Genomic DNA, 19,747 nt, shown 5'->3' on the forward strand with positions numbered 1-19,747 from the left:
CGGCGCAGAGCCCCGGGGAGCTGGTTTTCCCGAGAGGGCACGTGACGGGGTTGGCAGCGCTCTGGCCCGGGCTGGGAGGAGGGGAAAGCGGCGAGCAGTAGGCCGAGGGCGGGAGGCTGGCGGGCCGTGTGCTTAGGTCGTGTGCTGGGGCTTTTCTCTCCCTGGAGCCCGCGGAGGGAGGGGTGGGGGAGGGGCCACCGCTCCGCCTTCTCCTTTTCGCAATGTTGACGCAATCTATAAATAGTGGAACAAAAGGACCAACTTCCTCGGAGCTTTGCTGAAACTGCACAAAAAAATCGAGCCTGGGGGTTCCCTTGTCCCCTACGATGGGGCGGAGAGCGCGGCGCCGGGGGAGGGGACGGGCGCGGCAGCGAGGGCCCAGCCGAGGGGGGACACCTGGCTGAGGCACAGTTTGCCGCCGCGCCTCCCCGTGCGAGTCTAGGGCTCCGATCCCCGCGCGGGCTCGAGATCTCGCTCCGACCGGGGGTCTTCCTCCGCCGTTGACAGGTCAGTTCGTACCGCCCCTTGCAACACTGGTTTTTTTTTTCCCTATCTCCCAGCCTTCACTTTCAGAAGGGAACTGAGGAACAAAATAGAACGAGGCGCAGCAACAGCCACCAGATCTGCAACCCCAGCGGTCCACGGCGGGGGCGGCGGAGGGGCTCCAGGAGGCAGAGTCCGCGCCTGACCCCGAGTAGTGTAGCCGGTGCCGCGCAGCGGCCTGAGACCGAGCTGGGCAGCGCTGGAGAGCGCCGCCGGGGCGGCAGGGAGAGCGGAGGCGCAGGCTGCGGGCAGGGGTCGACAGGGGGCTCCCTGCTCTCACCTCCCAACAACCCACCCCCAGCGGCGACGTGTCAGGGCCGAGAGGCCGCTGGGTGCGCCTAGCTCCCTCAGAGCGCGGACCTGGCGTCTCTGGCGGCTGTGGGAGGATGCAGCAGAAAAGAGCTGTAGCTGCACGCCGCCGCGCCCCCTTGCTTCGACGCCCACGCGCCCAGCGCGCCGAGAGTTGGGGGGCAGGGAGGGACGGGGGCACCTAGCCTCCGGGAGCCCGGGACCCGAGCGCCGTCGTTACTCTGGGCGCGGGGGAGGGGACAGAGCTGGCGCTGTTGACAGCCGAGCTGGAGTGGGGAGGGTGAGAGTTGGGGAGAGGGGATGGGGAGAGGCGGGAGTTGGGGCTGGGGGAGGGATCGCGCGCGCGGGATTTGGAGGGGAGGGGTGGTTGGGGTCACGTGACGGGCAGACGCCCCCGCTACAGGCGGACGGGGGAGTGACGTCACCACCCCTGACTGCAGGGGGTGGCACTTCCGCTCTCCCCCTATTGCTGTTTCTCCTCCCGCCTCAACGCCGACTGCCACCCTTTCTCTGTGTGGGAGTGGGCGAAGGATAGTTTTCCTTTTGGCACCAGTCCCTGGCTGCTTCTCCGGTTGTCCCGATCCCCGGACCAGGGACCTGAGCGGGAGCCGCGGCTGTCCCCTCCGGACGCGCCCCATTGTGTGAGCGGGCGGCGCAGGGCGGAGGCCGGTGCTAGCCCTCGGCAGCTCCCTGCTCGGAACGGGGCGGGGCAGACGCAGAGCAGTCAAGGCCAAGTCTAGCGGCCCGCTCGATCCTCCGTCCCGAGAGCGCCGCCCGCGCGCTTGAGGTCCCGCGCTCCCGACTCCGGGCCTGGAAGCGGCGGCCTCGCCCGCGACCCTGGGGCAACGGGTGGTTGGGACACCGCTGGTCGGTGCAGGCCCAGGGTCCAGCGCGGCGGGTGCGTGGTTGGAGCCGGTAACAGCTCCAGGGACGTGATTCCAGCAGTCTTTATGAGCTATTTGGGGAAACTCGGGGTTTTGGTGACTCAGCGCGGTGAGCGCTATTTATAGGTAGATGCTTTAAGCGCAGGGAAATAAGCTTCGCTCGGATTCGTCCGCCCAAGGACAGTGAAGAGCTGGGTTAGGAGGCAGCAATTAAGACCTAACTTTTGAAAGAAAAAAGGAAACAGCAGCTGAAGAGCCCATGCTGTAAGAGATAACAGGTTTCACTAGCAGACTAGTTTGAACGCTCTTTACCTCAAAAAGTGGAACGTTTTCCAAAGCAGATGGGGAATTTGAGGGACACAGGGTGACCCATCGACTGTCCTTTTTAGGGGGTGGTGAGTGAACCAGAAGCAGCAATTAAGGTAAAGACCAGCAGCTCTCCAAGTGGACCATAGAATGCCAAAAACTGTGTTGTTTATTAGTTACTGGATTTGTTAAATACCTAACAAGTTGTGGCTAGGTGTGAAATAAAACTGGTGTTGAATGTTCTTATACAATATTGTATAAAAGGAGTGTGCGTGTGTGTAGGTGGGGGAGCATTTATCTAGAATCAGAAATCTGCTGGGGATTGTAAATTACATATTTACCACCCAAAGTCTCCCTCTCAAGAAAGCTCTACCAAAAAATAAAAAAGCCTGTTATTCTTTAACAGTGTATAAATGAGGCACAGACACTAATTAGTCGTTGTTTGGGCTTTACATTATGGTCTTATTTTAAATCTTTTCCCCCATCCTTACCACAGTTTGTAAATCCAGGAGGTAGATGGAAAAGAGTGATTTGAAGCTGGATTTCAGGGAGGCAAGAATACACATCCTGCTTGGCCTGCACAACTTTCTGTAGGTAGTGTGGCCCGAGGTGTTTATTGAAAAAACGAAGGTAGTTTCTTGCATGGCAGCAGTTAGGGCCCATGAAGAATTTTAACATTAGCCTGAGAACTGCAAGTTTTTAGCCTTTTGGGGGAGGGGTGGGGACGTGCATACCCCTATTAGAAAAAAAGCAATTGTGTTCTGTCCAGGAAAAAAAAAATGTATCTACAAACCTATATACTCTGTTGAGTAAATTCCTGTTGTGCTTTGGCATTAAGATCCATAGGAAATGGAGAGCCAGGAAAGGAATTTTTTTGGTTTAAGTGGAAATGACAGGGTCAGGTGTACATTTGAAAAAGTACATTTTTGGGGTCCTGGAGACTTCAAGGTAGAATGTGAAACAGCCTGTGATCTAAGTAAGAATCAGGACCACTGCTGTGTATCTAAGAACAGTGAGGATAGCAGAAAGAGAAATTCAAGAAAAGTAGAGTCAGTGGAATGGGAAAAGTGATTGGCTGTGTGGGGTGAGCCAAGAGATACCACCCTTCTGGTGTAGGGTGTGGACTAGGAGGAGTGGGCCTCAGGCCCAGGAGCAGGAAACCTGCTGTATGCTTGTGGAATTTGAAGTATCAGAAAACTATCCCAGGAGGGTTGGAAGTAGTCTGGCTCTCCAGAGTCATTAACATGAAGGTGGTAGCTAAAGCCATGAGAAAGGCTAACAGGGACTAGAAAAGTGACACAAAGTCTGAAAAAGGAACCCTGGGAACACTCAAATTTAGGAGAACAGGAAGAGCAGCAGTAACCTTTGAAGGGCTCTGATGAGTGACTGAAGACAGCGTATCCTTAACACATAACTCTGATAATTAAATCCTGCTTCCCTGGTAATGAATAGAAATACGTTGCAGCTTTGATCCTTTTATAAGACCAGAAAGGCTATGTGCCCTTTCAGTGAAAAAGAAGGCATAATTGCTTTCACAAAGATTTGAATTCAGGCAGTGCCCATAGCTCAGTGGGTAGGGCGCTGGTTAGGTACACAGACGCTGGCAGTTCGAACCTGGCCAGGGCAGCTAAAAACAACGACAAAATAGCCAGGCATTGTGGCAGGCGCCTGTAGTCTCAGCTACTTGGGAGGCTGAAGCAAAAGAATTGCTTAAGCCCAAGAGTTTGAGGTTGATGTGAGCTGTGACACCATGGCACTCTACCAAGGACAACGTAGTGAAGACTCCAAACTGGGAAAAACCCCAAAGAATTCAGAAAAATGATGAAGATAGGAAAGATTAAATCTCATTTCTTTTTCCTTCGTTTTGAATCTAGGGCTATGTAGAGAAGAAGAAAAGGAGACATGGAGGGAATCCAGCTCTCTTTCCCCTGCACAGCCTCTAAGCCAGGGGTGCAGATTTTTTTAGGACAGTTTTGCTTACCTGTGGTGTCAGGGACCCTTACTTTTGCTCATCAGCTATTGTTAGTGTTTGTGTATTTAATGTGCCACCCAGAACAACTCTTGCTCTTCCTATGTGTAGCAGAGAAAAAAAGGTTAGCAATCACCTTCAAGGCAAGGCGTTAGGAGAGACTGGGTAGACATGATGGTGGTTCCTCTGTTCCTGTGGCCCTTGGAAACTCCATTCAATCTCCAATAGTACCAGGAGGTGCTAAAATCAGTCTTGCTAAAAGAACAAGGAAAAGGTGGGAAAGGGATTTCTTTTGCTCTTCCATCTCCTTCCTACCTGTTACAGCTAATCTGAGTTAGAGATGTATTGAATCCATTTTTTGTTTTTGTAGGGACAGTCTCACTTCATCGCCCTCGGTAGAGTGCCGTGGCATTACACTGCTCACAGAAACCTCCAACTCCTGGGCTTAGGCAATTCTCTTGCCTCAGCCTCCCGAGTTGCTGGGACTATAGGTACCTGCCACAGCGCCCAGCTAATTTTTTTGTTGCAGTTTGGCCAGGGCCGGGTTTGAACCCTCCACCCTTAGTATATGGGGCCAGCGCTCTACCCACTGAGCCACAGGTGCCACCCTAGAGATGTATTGAAAGCTGGGACTCAAGTACCTAACACAGCCTGAAATAATATTACTTTGCTTGTGAATATTCAAGGTGGTTGGGGTTCAGCAGGGACAACCGTAATCCTCTTGGTGATGGCTGGGGCAACTCAAAGGCTAGGGGCTGGTATTTGAAGGCTTGTCCAGTGATTATTACTGACTGACAGCTGGGACCTTAGTTGAAGCTATCAGCCAGAACACCTACACGTGGCCTATCTTGTGGTCGGGTTCCTTACAGCAGGGTGGCTGGGTCCCAGGGTCCTAAGACTGAAAGCCAGGTGGAAGCTGCCTCACTTTTTTGGCCTAATCTAGAAGCCAGGCAACATTGTACCACGTTCTATGTGTTTCAAGCAAATTCCTAAGGCCATATATATTCTAGGGTGGGAAAAGTGTCAAAAAATTTTCAGCATGTTTAAAATCACCACACACATAACTTAGGATAAATAGATTTGTAAAGAATATGTTGTACATTTAAAATGAATTTAAAAATAAATCATTATCCTCTTTGTAATATTAGAATGAAATATAAAAACCCAAACATTTGAATATTCCAGCACAGCTAATCCTGAGCCAATTTGGGGAAGCAGTTTGTCTCATAATCTCCACTCCCTCTTCTCTCCCATGTGACCCTCCATCTATTCATTCCCACGAGATCAGGATTCTCCCAAGCTAGTGGTATCCCCACAATGCTTTTAACGCTAGGGCAGTGTTTTTCAACCTTTGTTATCTCACAGCACACTTGAACCTGTAGTTAAACTTCCGTGGCACATTCAAATGATGCTGATCAAAAAGAAAAAAAGAATATACTTCCTGTGCTTTGAACTTCTTTCAAAAATAATTTAATTAATGATCTTTTAAAAATTTTCGTGGCCGGGCTGGGCACAATGGCTCAGGCCTGTCATCTTAACACTCTGGGAGACCAAGGCAGGTGGATTGCTTGAGCTCAGGACTTTAAGACCTTGTCTCTAAGACCTCTAAACCCAAGTGTTGTGGCAGGCTCCTGTTGTCCCAGCTCCTCAGGAGGCTGAGGCTGAGGCAAGAGGATTGCTTGAGCCCAAGAGTTAGAGGTTGCTGTGACGCCATGGCATTCTACCCAGGACTACAAAGTGAGACTCTGTCTCAAAAAAAAAATTTTTTTTCTGACACACCCTAGTTCCTCTCATGGCACACCAGTTTGCCACGCACGGCGGTTGAAAATCACTGCTCTAGGTGGTGATCAATTCCTACAGGGGTGTCCAACCTTTTTTCTTCTCTGCCACAAATTGGAAGGATTAGAGTTGCCTTGGGCTTCACATTCAATACACAAACACTAACAACAGCTGATGAGCAAGAGCCAAGATTCATGCATACTTTTAATGGTATCCACTATGTTAAAGTAAGCAAAATGGCCTCAAAACATACACAGGGCCCATGGGCCAAAGATTGGACACCCCTATAAAAACTCTTCTTTTTTTCCTTGAATTGTACTGACTTTGAATCTCAGTAGATCACTGGCAATTTGGAATAAAGTCCTTACTTTTGAAAGTTAAAAAGCAAAATGCTATCAAGATTATTCTAATAATTAATTTTATAATAATTAAAACAAAAGGATGTTTCTTTAAAAAATGACTATATGCTTTTAGATGTTAGGATATTGACTTTATTTGGACTTACTGATTCATCAAAATCAGTAATTCTAAAGGAATATTTGAAATTTTATGTATTTGCTAAGAATTTGCACATTTCCTTTGCAAGTAATATAACACTTACTATGATAAAACAATTTAATGATACTTCTCCCACTTTTACAATGCATACTACACAATCTTTCCTTAAAATCAGTACACTTGTTTGGTAGGTAAATGGTCTCAAGAGCTATTCCTCTGAAGAATTGAAAGTACTACTTTTCTTTGAGTAATCATGGTTAAGTAATCTTATTACCTAATATCTTTTTAAGTTCTCCCTAAGCTAATATTAATTTACATATCTTTGATGTTTTCTCAAAAAGCACTGAATATGCTTTCTTTATGACTTAGGCCATTTTAATAATTCATATTATCCAAAGGCTGCCTAATAGCTTTATACATTTTGGTAACTTTGCATAATTATTTGTGTATAGTTAAAAATCACACTGCAAATTCCTACTACAGAATATAGGCTTTAAAATAAGTACATCCAGGCCGGGCACGGTAGCTTATGCCTATAATCCTAGCACTCTGGGAGGCCATGGAGGATTCACTTTAGCTCAGGAGTTCGAGACCAGCTTGATCAAGAGTAAGACCCCCAGCTTGGTGGCTGTGGCTCAAGCGGCTAAATTGCCAGCCACATACACCTGAGCTGGTGGGTTGGAGTCCAGCCCAGGCCCACCAAACAACAATGATGGCTGCAACCAAAAAATAGCCGGGCATTATGGCAGGCACTTGTAATCCCAGCTACTTGGGAGGTGGAGGCAGGAGAATCACTTGAGCCCTGGAGTTGGAGGTTGCTGTGAGCTGTGATGCCACAGCACTCTATCCAGGGCAACAGCTTGAGGTTCTGTCTCAAAAAAAAAAAGAGTAAGATCCCCATTTCTACTAAAAATAGAAAAATTAGATGGCCGGTGTGTCAGGCACCTGTAGTTGCAGGTACTTGGGAAGCTAAAGCAGGAGGATCGTTTGAACCCATAAGTTTGAGGTTGCTGTGAGCTAGGCTGATGCCATGGCACTGTAGCCTGGGCAACAGAGTGAGACTCTGTCTCACAAAAAAGAGAAAAGTGCATACAAATACTGAACAAATATACATGTATGAACTCTTTTTTTCATTTATTATTTCATAATGTTTGAAGTAGCACTCTTTTTAAAAAATGAAATGAAGAAAATGTACCTTTGTTTTTAATACTTCTTATACAACAATGATATAAAAAATTGACACAGCATTCAGGTTAAATTAATAGACTTTGTTATCATGCCCCAAACTGTTCTTACTTCTCTGTGACTTCATAGCCACCATGGAGGCAGCCCAAAGGAGCTTAAGTAAACACTGTTAGATTACATAACGCATCTCTGAAGGAGGAACAGCCTAAACAAGACTCTGCCATGTAGTTTTTCACGAATGCTGTTTTTCTGCATGTCTTAATGCTATCTTAATCTATAGAATATCTTCAGAATAAACTTGCATAATTCTTTATGTTTAGTCTGTCTATTTATGTCTGTCTCAAGACATCTCAAATGAAGAAAGGGTATTGGAAATTATTTCAAAGCAATCACCTACTGTCTTTTTTTTGTTTGTTTTTGACCTCATAAACCCACGCATTTAGTAGCATTTTGGAAAGTGCTGTAGTGAAACTGGTAGGTTGAGAAATAAGTTCAATAAAGAAAATACGATATTTCTAGCTAACAGCAATAATGCTTTGCCAAGTAATACATTAAGAAATAAATATCTTTTTGTTAAGTAAAATAATTTGGATCCTTCTTTATGTTACTTTTCTTTACCTTTCTGTGTGTGGTGTATTCAAAACATTTTATTTTTAAAAGAGATAGGGCCAAAGTCAATAAAAACATATTTCATCAACATATGGGCAAGGCTCTATGTTAAGAATCATGGACAGGGCAAAGGATTACAAGTCCTTGAGGTAATAAAGTTATTAATATGAATATATGGGCCAAAAGTCAACTTTACAAAACTAAATTACAGAAAGAGACACTCATCAAATTGACAAAGATTGACAATAAGTGCTAATAACCAGTGTTGCTAAGAGTGCAGTAAAATTTATAGTCTTGTCTTTGTATCACCTTTTCAGAGTCTTAAAAATGTCCAAATTTTTGATACAGTTTTACTGACGGGAACCAATCTGAGGGAAATAATCAGATGTGAAGTTGAAGATTAGGGTGTCTATAGAGAGGAAACAATCTGAATACTCAACTAGAGGGAATAAATTATGGTGTAATCAGTCTAACAATATCATGCAACCATTAAAAAATTTGATGTCACAGAAAAATACTAATATTTAATGTACACAGATTTTTAGGTCATAGAACTATTTTTCCTCATTTATTTAAAAATGTGTACAGAAGAAGAGAGTGCAAAGAAATAAGAACTACACCAAAATGTTTTATGTGATTATGGTCATTTTTCACCTTCTTCTATTTTCTAAAATAAGCACATATTATTTTAACAATCATAAAAAAATCATTAAAATTAATATTTCCTTCCAAATATTTAAATCAACATATTTCACAGCACATGAATTTTAATAAATTAACAATCACTTTTATTTTCATCAGTAACTTTTCATTTTACATAATTATAATAGTATCTGCCATGAGTAATATTTGCTTACGAAATTAAATTACATAATTTATAGATGAGTACAGAGTATGATGTGAAGGGTTTAATTTGATGGTTTAAATTCTGGTGTGAAAACTGATGGTTGAGTCATAAATCCGTCTGTAAAGTTATTGCACGTGGCTGGATGTATTTTATAAGTTTTACAATAGTATTTTTAAGTTTTTCATTTTTAATTGTGGCCAAAACACATATGATTTACCATGAAGATGTACAGTTCAATAGTGTTAAGTATACTCACATGTGCATAATAGTATTTTTCTGTATAATGCCTTTATTGGTTTTATAAAAACAATACATGCTCATTTGTAAATAATTCCAACAATATAGAAGTTAAAGTTTGAAAATTCAGATCCCACATCTCACCATCAATATTAAATGAATATTCTGTTAGGCATATTTCAATGCATTTATGTAAATAATCTTATTTAAGATGAGAACATCATATTACTTTTATTATTTTCTTTCTTTCTTTTTTTTGCAGTTTTTAGCCGGGGCCAGGTTTGAACCCACCACCTCCGTTATATGGGGCTGGCGCCCTACTCCTTTGAGCCACCAGCGCTGCCCTATTTCATTTTATTTTTATATTACTTTTAAATTAAAAAGTTATGAATTTAAAATTATTTGAGGCCAGATGCCTTGGCTCATGCCTGTAATCTTAGCACTTTAGGAGGCCAGGAGTTGGGGACCAACCTGAGCAAGAATGAGACCTGGTAGCGTAATTTTTTCTACAAAATAAAAATGAAGAAGAAGAAGAAAACTCAAGAGAGGCATGGTGGCTTGTGCCTGTAGCCTCACCTATTTAGGAGGCTGAGGCAGGAGGATCACTTCAGCTCAGGAGTTTTGATATTGCAGTGAGCTATGATGATGCCACTGCACTCTAGCCCAGGAGACAGAGCAAGACCCTGTCTCAAAATAAGTAAATAAATAAAATAAAATTATTTGAATTTGGTAGCAATAAAAGAAACTGAAGGAATTGCTAGGCGTTTAAGAAAATGTTTCTTTGCCATAAGATGGATGAGTTCCTCAAATACCCAAAGTTTAAAAAATTACGACTTTGGAGATTTTTTTATCTGTTATGTTGCAAATTCAGAAATGCTAACAGATTCTTCTGCTATGAAAAATATTTTTTATTGGTTATGCTATTATTTTTATAAAGTCAAGTTATATTTCTGTTTTGTAACCTTCATTTCTTTAGTTACCTGGTCTGTTCTGTATTTAAAACTCCGGGGCTCACCTCATGCCTTGGTTCCCCATATTCTACTTACTAGTTTTCTTTTTTTTATATTAATATTAAATCATAGCTGTGTACATTAATGTGATAATTTGGCACCATAAATTGGTTTTATAAACAGTTAGACACATTTTCATCACACTGGTTAACATAGCCTTCCTGGCATTTTCTTAGTTATTGTGTTAAGACAATTATATTCCACATTTACTAAGTTTCACATGTACCCTTGTAAGATGCACCGCAGGTGTAATCCCACCAATCACCCTCCCTCTACCCACCTCCTCCCTCCCTCCGCTCCCTCTCCCCATTCCCCATATTATTAGGTTATAACTGGGTTATAGCTTTCATATGAAAGCCAAAAATTAGTTTCATAGCAGGGCTGAGTACATTGGATACTTTTTCTTCCATTCTTGAGATACTTTACTAAGAAGAATATGTTCCAGCTCCATCCATGTAAACATGAAAGAGGTAAAGTCTCCATCTTTCTTTAAGGCTGCATAATATTCCATGGTGTACATATACCACAGTTTATTAATCCATTCATGGATCGATGGGCACTAGGGTTTTTTCCACTTAGCAATTGTGATTTGGGCTGAAATAAACATTCTGGTACGAATATCTTTGTTATAATGTGATTTTTGGTCTTCTGGGTATACACCTAGTAGAGGAATTATAGGATTGAATGGCAGGTCTATTTTTAGATCTCTAAGTGTTCTCCAAACATCTTTCCAAAAGGAATGTATTAATTTGCATTCCCACCAGCAGTGCAGAAGTGTTCCCTTTTCTCCACATCCACACCAACATCTCTGGTCTTGGGATTTTGTGATATGGGCTAATCTTACTGGAGTTAGATGGTATCTCAAAGTAGTTTTGGTTTGCATTTCTCTGATGATTAAAGATGATGAGTATTTTTTCATATGTCTATAGGCTGTGAGCCTGTCTTCTTCAGAGAATTTTCTCTTCAAGTCCTGTGCCCAGCCTGCAATGGGATCACTTGTTCTTCTCTTGCTTATACATTTGAGTTCTCTGTGGATTCTGGTTATTAAACCTTTGTTGGAGACATAACCTGCAAATATCTTCTCCCATTCTGAGGGCTGTCTGCTTGCTTTACTTACTATGTTCTTGGCTGTGCAGAAGCTTTTTAGTTTGATCAGGTCCCAGTAGTGTATTTTTGAAGCGCTTCAATTGCCCAGGGGGTCCTCTTCATAAAATACTTGCCCAGACCGATTTCTTCAAGGGTTTTCCCTGCACTCTCTTCTAGTATTTTTATAGTCTCATGTCTTAAGTTTAAATATTTACTATAGTGAGAGTCTATCTTAGTTTTTTCCCCACTGAATGTTTTTAATTGGCTTGTCAAAGATCAGATAACAGTAAGTAGCTGGATTCATCTCTTGGTTCTCTATTCTGTTCCAGACATCTACTTCTCTGTTTTTGTGCAAGTACCATGCTTGTTTTGATCACTATTGATTTATAGTATAGTCTGAGGTCTGGTAGCGTAATTCCTCCTGCTTTGTTTTTATTTCTGAGTAATGTCTTGGCTATTCGACGTTTTTTTTTATTCCATATAAAGCTATTATTTTTTCAAGATCCTTGAAGTATGACAGTGGGGCTTTAATAGGGATTGCATTAAAATTGTATATTGCTTTGGGTAGTATGGACATTTCAACAATGTTGATTCTTCCCAGCCATGAGCATGGTATGTTTTTCCATTTGTTAATGTTTTCAGCTATTTCTTTTCTTGGAGTTTCATAGTTCTCTTTATAGAGATCTTTCACGTCTTTTGTTAGATAAACTCCCAAATATTTCATCTTCTTTGGCACTACTGTGAACGGAATAGAGTCCTTAACTGTTTTTTCAGCTTGACTATGGTTGGTATATATAAGGCTACCGATTTAGGAATCTTGATTTTGTAATCTGAGACGCTGCTGTATTCCTTGATCAATTCTAAGAGTTTTGTAGTAGAATCCCTGTGGTTTTCCAGATATACAATCATATCATCTGCGAAGAGCGAAAGTTTGATCTCTTCTGACCCAATATGGATACCCTTGATGGCCTTTTCTTCCCTAATTGCGGTGGCTAAAACTTCCATTACAATGTTAAAGAGCAATGGAGACAATGGGCGGCCTTGTCTGGTTCCTGATCTGAGTGGAAATGATTCCAATTTAACTCCATTCAATATGATATTGGCTGTGGGTTTCCTATAGATGGCCTCTATCAGTTTAAGAAATATCCCTTCTATACCAATTTTCTTAAATGTTCTGATCATGAAGGGATGCTGGATATTATCAAAAGCTTTTTCTGCATCAATTGAGAGAATTATATGGTCTTTGTTTTTTAATTTGTTTATGTGCTGAATTATATTTATAGATTTACGTATATTAAACCATCCTTGAGACCCTGGGATAAAACCGACTTGGTCATGATGTACAATTTGTTTGATGTGTTGCTGGATTCTGTTTGTTAGGATCTTATTGAATATTTGTGCATCTATATTCATTAGTGATATCAGCCTATAATTTTCTTTTCTTGTTTGGTCTTTTCCTGGTTTGGGGATCAGGGTGATGTTTGCCTCATAGAACGTATTGGGTAGTCTTCCTTCTTTTTCTACGTTTCGGAACAGGTTGAGTAATATAGGTACTAGTTCTTCTTTAAAGGTTTGGTAGAATTCTGATGTGAAGCCATCTGGTCCTGGGTTTTTCTTTTTAGGGAGATCTCGTATCCTTGATGCTATTTCAGAATTTTATATTGGCATGTTCAACATTTCCACTTGATTCTGGCTAAGTCTTGGAAGTTGACATGCTTCCAAGTATTGGTCAATTTCCTTCAGATTTTCATATTTCTGAGAATAAAGTTTCTTGTAATATTCATTAAGGATTTTTTGAATTTCTGAGGAGTCTGTTGTTATTTCGTCTTTGTCGTTTCTGATTGATGAAATTAGAGATTTTACTCTTTTTTTCCTGGTTAGCCAAAGGTTTATCTATTTTATTGACCTTTTCAAAAAACCAACTTTTTGATTTATTGATCTGTTGTATAATTCTTTTGTTTTCAATTTCATTTAATTCTGCTCTAATTTTGGTTATTTCTTTTCTTCTACTGGGTTTGGGGTTGGAATGGTATTCCTTTTCCAGTTGTTTGAGATGTCCCATTAAGTTATTAACTTCCTCTCTTTCTGTTCTCTTGAGGAAGGCTTGCAGTGCTATAAATTTCCCTCTTAGGACTGCCTTTGCAGTATCCCAGAGATTCTGATAATTCGTATCTTCATTGTCATTTTGTTCCAAAAATTTGGCAATTTCCTTCTTAATCTCATCTCTTACCCAGCTATCATTCAGTATAAGGTTATTTAACTTCCATGTTTTTGTATGAGTGTGCAGATTCCTGTTGTTACTGAGTTCAACTTTTATTCCATGGTGGTCTGAGAGGATCCAAGGAATAATTTCTATTCCTTTAAATTTACTGAGGTTAGACTTGTGACCTAAGATGTGATCGATTTTGGAGTATGTTCTGTGGGCTGATGAGTAGTATGTATATTTAGTTTTGTTGGGATGAAATGTTCTGTAGATGTCTGCTAAATCCAAATGTTGGATGGTTAGATTTAAATCTGAAATTTTTTTGCTCAGCTTCTTATTGGAGGATCTATCCAGCATTGCCAAAGGAGTGTTGAAATCTCCGACTATTATGGAACTGGAGGAAATCAAGTTGCTCATGTCTGTTAGAGTTTCTCTTATAAATTGAGGCTCATTCTGGTTGGGTGCATAAATATTCATATTTGAAATCTCATCATATTGAGTATTACCCTTAACAAATATGAAGTGACCATTCTTATCTTTCTTTACTTTTATTGGTTTAAAGCCTATTGTGTCAACAAATAAAATTGCAACACCTGCTTTTTTCTGATTACCATTTGCCTGAAATATGGATGACCATCCTTTCACCCTGAGTCTGTATTTGTCTTTTAAGTTAAGATGTGACTCTTGTATGCAGCAAGTATTTGGCCTGAGTTTTTGTATCCAGTCAGCTAACCTGTGCCTCTTTAGAGGACAGTTTAGGCAGTTCGCATTAATGGAGAATATTGATAGGTCTGGTAAAATTTTGAGTATCGAGTTTTTCAAAAGTCCAGTGGACAATTTTAATCCTTTTGCCATTGTGGAAGTTGGAGTTTGGTCAAAAGTCTCTGAGAGTTTATTTTTGTGATAAAGGATTGGGGTGGTCATTATGGAGGATAGGTCTGAGAATATCCTGGAGAACTGGTTTGGTTATGGCAAATTTCTTCAACATATGAATGTCATTAAAGTATTTAATTTCTTCATCATAAATGAAACTAGTTTAGCTGGATACAGGATCTGGGGTTGAAAGTTATTTTGCTTTAGGAAATTAAAAGTTGGTGACCACCTTCTTCTGGCTTGAAAGGTTTCAGCAGAGAGATCTGCAGTCATTCTAATATTCTTACCTTTGTACGTACTAGATTTCTTACGTCTAGCTGCTTTCAGAATTTTCTCCTTCATGTTGACACTAGTGAAGGTAATTATGATATGCCTGGGGGATGTCTTATTCGGATTGAGTTATGCTGGGGTTCTGAAACTGTCTGCTACCTGGATTTCAGAATCTCTTGACATATCTGGAAAATTTTCTTTTTTTTTTTTTTTTATTTTCTTTTAGTAGAGACAGAGTCTCACTTTATGGCCCTTGGTAGAGTGCCGTGGCATCACACAGCTCACAGCAACCTCCAACTGGGCTTAAGCGATTCTCTTGCCTCAGCCTCTCGAGTAGCTGGGACTACCGGCGCCCGCCACAACGCCCAGCTATTTTTTGGTTGCAGTTCAGCCGGGGCCGGGTTTAGAACCTGCCACCCTCGGTATATGGGGCCAGCGCCTTACCGACTGAGCCACATGCACCGCCCTGGAAAATTTTCTTTTATAATTTCATGGAGAAGGGCCTCTGTGCTTTGTGAGGCCACTTCATCACTTTCAGGGATTCCAATGAGGAGGATTAAATTAGCCTTCTTCAAATTATCCCAGAGCTCTCTGAGAGAATGATCTGTTTTTGGTCTCCATTTCTCTTCTTTGAGAGTTTGGGAGCATTCAAACACCTTGTCTTCAATGTCAGAAATCCTTTCTTCTGCCTGCTCCACTCTGTTACTGAGGGATTCTAGTGTGTTTTTCAGATCTTTTTTTTTTTTTTTGTAGAGACAGAGCCTCACTTTACCATCTTCAGTAGAGTGCCATGATGTCACAGGACTCAAAGCAACCTCTAGCTCTTGGGCTTCAGCAATTCTCCTGCCTCAGCCTCCCAAGCAGCTGGGACTACAGGCGCCCGCCACAACACCCAGCTATTTTTTCAAAGGAGTGTTGAAATCCGTTGCCATTCAGTGGGGGCTGGGTTTGAACCCGCCACCCTCGGTATATGGGGCTGGTGCCCTACTCAGTGAGCCACGGGCGCCACCTGTTTTTCAGATCTTTGAGGGCTGCAAATTCTTGCTTCAGTGCATCAAAATCTTTGGTGGTTTTGTCTTTAAATTCATTAAATTCTTGAGAGAATTTTTGAATTTCTCCTCAAATTTCTAATTCTGACTTTTGATTTGCTCTTCGGATTTCTAATTCCAAATTTTCCTCCATTCTGTTAATCTTGTTTGCAATCCAAATTCTGAATTCGATTTCTGACATCACGGCCAGCTGTTTATGAATGGGATCTTCAGTTACATCTTCCATATCTTTCCTTGGGGAGGGGGGTTTGATCTATTCTGGTTATTCATGTTACCAGAGTTTTTCCACTGATTGCGCCCCGTGATTACTTTACACCATTTGATTTTTCCCCTGGAGCCTTGTCAAGAACCCATGCAATGCTACAGCCTGAGATGTTGAGGACCTATTTGATGTGGTGGGGTTCTGTCTTGTTTTCAGCTGGTCTCTGTTTGCCCCTAGTGAAACAGTTACTCTGGGTTAAAGTCTCAGCTGTGGAGAAATACCAGCAATTAAGTCACCCCACCCCCCACAGGCAACAATTGGAAAAGGAAAATCAAAACCTTCCTACAACCACCCATCCAGGGCACCACTTGAATAGTCCTCAGGTGATTGGCTCAGTTCAAAAGGTCCAAATCAATTATCTCAGTCAGCACCTGTCTCAGGTGGGAGAGTTTAAAAAGTTTCTGGCAACTGGAATGCAGGGGTCTGGTGACAACTCAAATATGACTTGCTCTGGTGCTCTGTGAAGTCCGGAGGACCCACCCAGCTAATAGATTAGTCTGGGAAGGTTGATGCCTCCTTCCCCACCTTGCACCTCTGTCACACCCAGTCACTGATAAACCCGCAGGGCTGTGACCCAGTCAGTTGTCTCCAGTGAGCAGATACTCCAGAGGTTTGCACCTGCCTAAATCACAAGGAAGTCTGTATCTACTCAGCCAGGCCGCTGCTCTCTGCCTCTATCCAGTAGGGGGCGGTCAGGCCTGTCAACGTCAGGTGCTTGATGGAGGCTGGGGGGTATTCACTCAGTTCCAGCCCCACCCTTGATTGATGTTACTGGCAGAACAGAACAACCCTGTGAGAGTTTGTTTCTGTCCCTGCTAAATTCCTCTGCAGAAGAGGGGCTGATTTGAGTTCCCAGAACATGCACCTCAGACCCTGTCTTTACTCCTGCAGGTTTGTATTCGCAGCATGGTTAGCTGTCAGCTCTAGCCTCCTGTCCTCCTTTGTCTATAGGCTGATGATCCCCTGAGGGCCAGGTGCATCTTAGGCTCAATAAAGCAGTCCTCTGGGTCAGCCCTGCCCTGGGAGTTTTCCGGCTCTGCGTGTGTGTTTTCTAGTCCCCGCATTCCACCCATGGCAGTACCGCCTGAGGCAAACTCTTTACTCATGTGGCTTATGTTCCAGTCCCAGATCTGTTCCACGGTGGTTGCCATCTGAGAAGATGCCCGGCCTCTTCTGGTTGCCCAGGGAGACAAGGGGAGTGGCTTCACGATATCCGGGGATGGGCCTTGTTGTTGCTAAAGACGGCTGCTGCTCTGTGCCTCGGGGCACTGCCACTCTGGCGTGATTCCCTCTCAGCCCACCGTCATCTCCTCACTCCCATGCTGCAGAATCAGCACTGTCCAGGTGCAGTCCAGGTCTCTCGAGAAATCACCTAAGAATCTGGACTCCTGGGGGGCAGGCCTCCAGATCTCAGAGTGAGAGTGGAGGGGAGTTCTGGGAACTCAGAATTGCAGGTCGTAACACCAAGTTCATTGAAACCAAATGAGCAAATAAATAGATACAAAGGCCACCAGACACACGAGCCCATAGATGTACAAACAGACGGAGACACATAGACATACAGACAACACCCATGACAACAACAAAAAACAACTACAATAAAAATAGTGATAATAGTAAAATAATTGAAAAAAAGAAAAAAGTGGTGTTCATAAAAATGTTAAAAAAGAAGAAAGGAGAAATTAGAAATAGAAAAAAATAGAAATAAAAATATATCTATAAAAAAATAATAAAAAATTAACAATAGCTCCTCGAAGAAAATGGTGAGGAAAAAACAGAACAAAAAATAAAAAGAGAAAAGAAAAAACAAGGCACCGGGCGGCGCCTGTGGCTCAGTCAGTAAGGCACCGGCCCCATATACCGAGGGTGGCAGGTTCAAACCCGGCCCCGGCTGAACTGCAACCAAAAAATAGCCGGGCGTTGTGGTGGGCGCCTGTAGTCCCAGCTACTCAGGAGGCTGAGGCAAGAGAATCGCTGAAGCCCAGGAGTTGGAGGTTGCTGTGAGCTGTGTGAGGCCAAGGCACTCTACTGAGGGCAATAAAGGGAAGACTCTGTCTCTACAAAAAAAAGAAAGAAAAAACAAGGCACCAACCACAAAAATATTATTCTTGTATATATGTAGAAATATACATCTATATGTATGATGTAGGGATCAACTTTCGTAGGAATATATTTATAATGCAGTATACTCGCTGGACACCAGGTGGCGCTGTGAGTGGTTCCCAGGCTTATACCTGATTCACAGTTTATACTGTTACCACAGTAACCACCTTACCTGGCCTATCGTCATTTTGGAGTTTCTGTAAAAGTTTGTCACCTAACTATTGTGCAACCTCAGCTGCTCTGTTCCAGAAGGCACTCCTATCCGGCCTCCCAACTCAGTGCAGGAGTCCATGCTCCAACGTTCCTCACCAGGAATGCTCTGGTGTATTTAATCACTCCTGTTGTTCTGGGGGAAGGCATCAGCCATTTCGGATAGTTCAAAATGTCTGTTTCCCAGGCGGGATCCCTTCCCTTCAATTTTCCATCGGGTTGCCCAGCTCCCAGTGGTTTTTGAGTGGCTCTCCTTTCGGGTGCTACCCTCAGCTCAGGAATAAATTTTTGTCAATTGGGTTTTTCCAGTAATTGCAAGCTGCTGTCCTCCATAAGGGAGGGGACTGACGTCCAGCACGGCCAAGCAGGGAAAAATCTCTACAACAGAGTCCGTGGTTTTAAATTACCCCTCATATACTGCAATCTGCCAATTTGTTGAGCGTCTCCAGCTGTCCATCCACACCAATAATCCACGCGCGGGAAAGGTCCAGACCCCTCTTCCTCTCACCTGATGACTTGGGAGAGGTGGGCTACATGTCCATCCCATCCACCATCATGCTCCACCTCTCTACTTACTAGTTTTCATTCATCATTTAGTTATCTTTTCTTAACTAAGAAGTTTTTTTTCTATATGACTCATAGACACTATGTTTGCCTTTTTGATAATTCTTGAATAATACTTATTTAGATGCATGTATAGTTGTTCTGGGTTGTTTTCTGGCTTTGAATATTGCTTAGAGGAAATGTGAGGCCAGCACAATTTCCACAATTTCCTCCATCAAGTGATTTAGTTTTCTGCCTAGAGATTTGAAACTTTTTCCTTCATTCTTTTTTTTCTTTTCTTTCCCTCTTTCTTTCTTTCTTTTTTTAAGACAGGGTTTTGCTTGATTCCCCAGGATGGACTCTAGTGGCATGATTATGGCTCATTGTAACTCAAATTTGGGCTCGCGTGATCCTCCTGCCTCAGCCTCCCAAAGCACTGGGATTACAGGCATGAACTATTGCACCCAGACCCTTCATTCTTTAGGTCAATAGCTTAATCAGGATGTGCCTCAATATTGAATATTTTGTTCTGCAGGTTCAGTTCTTTCACTGTTTTGTGAAAATTCTATTGCATCTTGAAGTGCCTTTTCTGATACCTTTGTTGCGCTATATACCTATGGAAATGAATCAGCCTAAATTATGTTATCTCTTTCTCGCCTTCATATTATGTTCTTTGCAATTATTTTGGTGTGTTTTTCTTTTGTACTCATTGTCATTTATTCATTTCTGCAGTTTCTTAAATCTATTTGTTACCTAGAATTTATCGACTGCTCACTGCATATGCTAGGCACCAGTGGTAAATACGACCACATCCCTGACTCTATGAAGCTTGTGTTTTAGTTAGGATGGGAGAGGGAGAATTAAACTGAAAACATATTGTTAAGTAGTAATAATAAGAAATCCAGGTAAGGAATTGGAGGGAGGAGGAAAGAGAAAGGGAGCAAGCATTTTAGATAGAGCGGTTAGAGCAGG

General features: G+C 42.5%; 1 long non-coding RNA gene across 4 annotated transcripts in view; it reads left to right on the plus strand.

Annotated features, from left to right (window-relative positions):
* The first annotated feature begins 265 nt into the window (after positions 1-265).
* The window catches only part of LOC128566947 (uncharacterized), a 96,573-nt gene continuing 77,091 nt past the window's right edge, over positions 266-19,747 (plus strand). For all 4 annotated transcript variants that reach the window (XR_008374671.1, XR_008374673.1, XR_008374670.1 and 1 more), the window contains exon 1: positions 266-507. This is a non-coding gene — a long non-coding RNA (uncharacterized LOC128566947). The remainder of the gene's footprint in view (positions 508-19,747) is intronic.

The sequence above is a fragment of the Nycticebus coucang genome, chromosome 15 (genome assembly GCF_027406575.1).
Source record: "Nycticebus coucang isolate mNycCou1 chromosome 15, mNycCou1.pri, whole genome shotgun sequence".
Classification (NCBI taxonomy): Eukaryota; Metazoa; Chordata; class Mammalia; order Primates; family Lorisidae; genus Nycticebus; species Nycticebus coucang.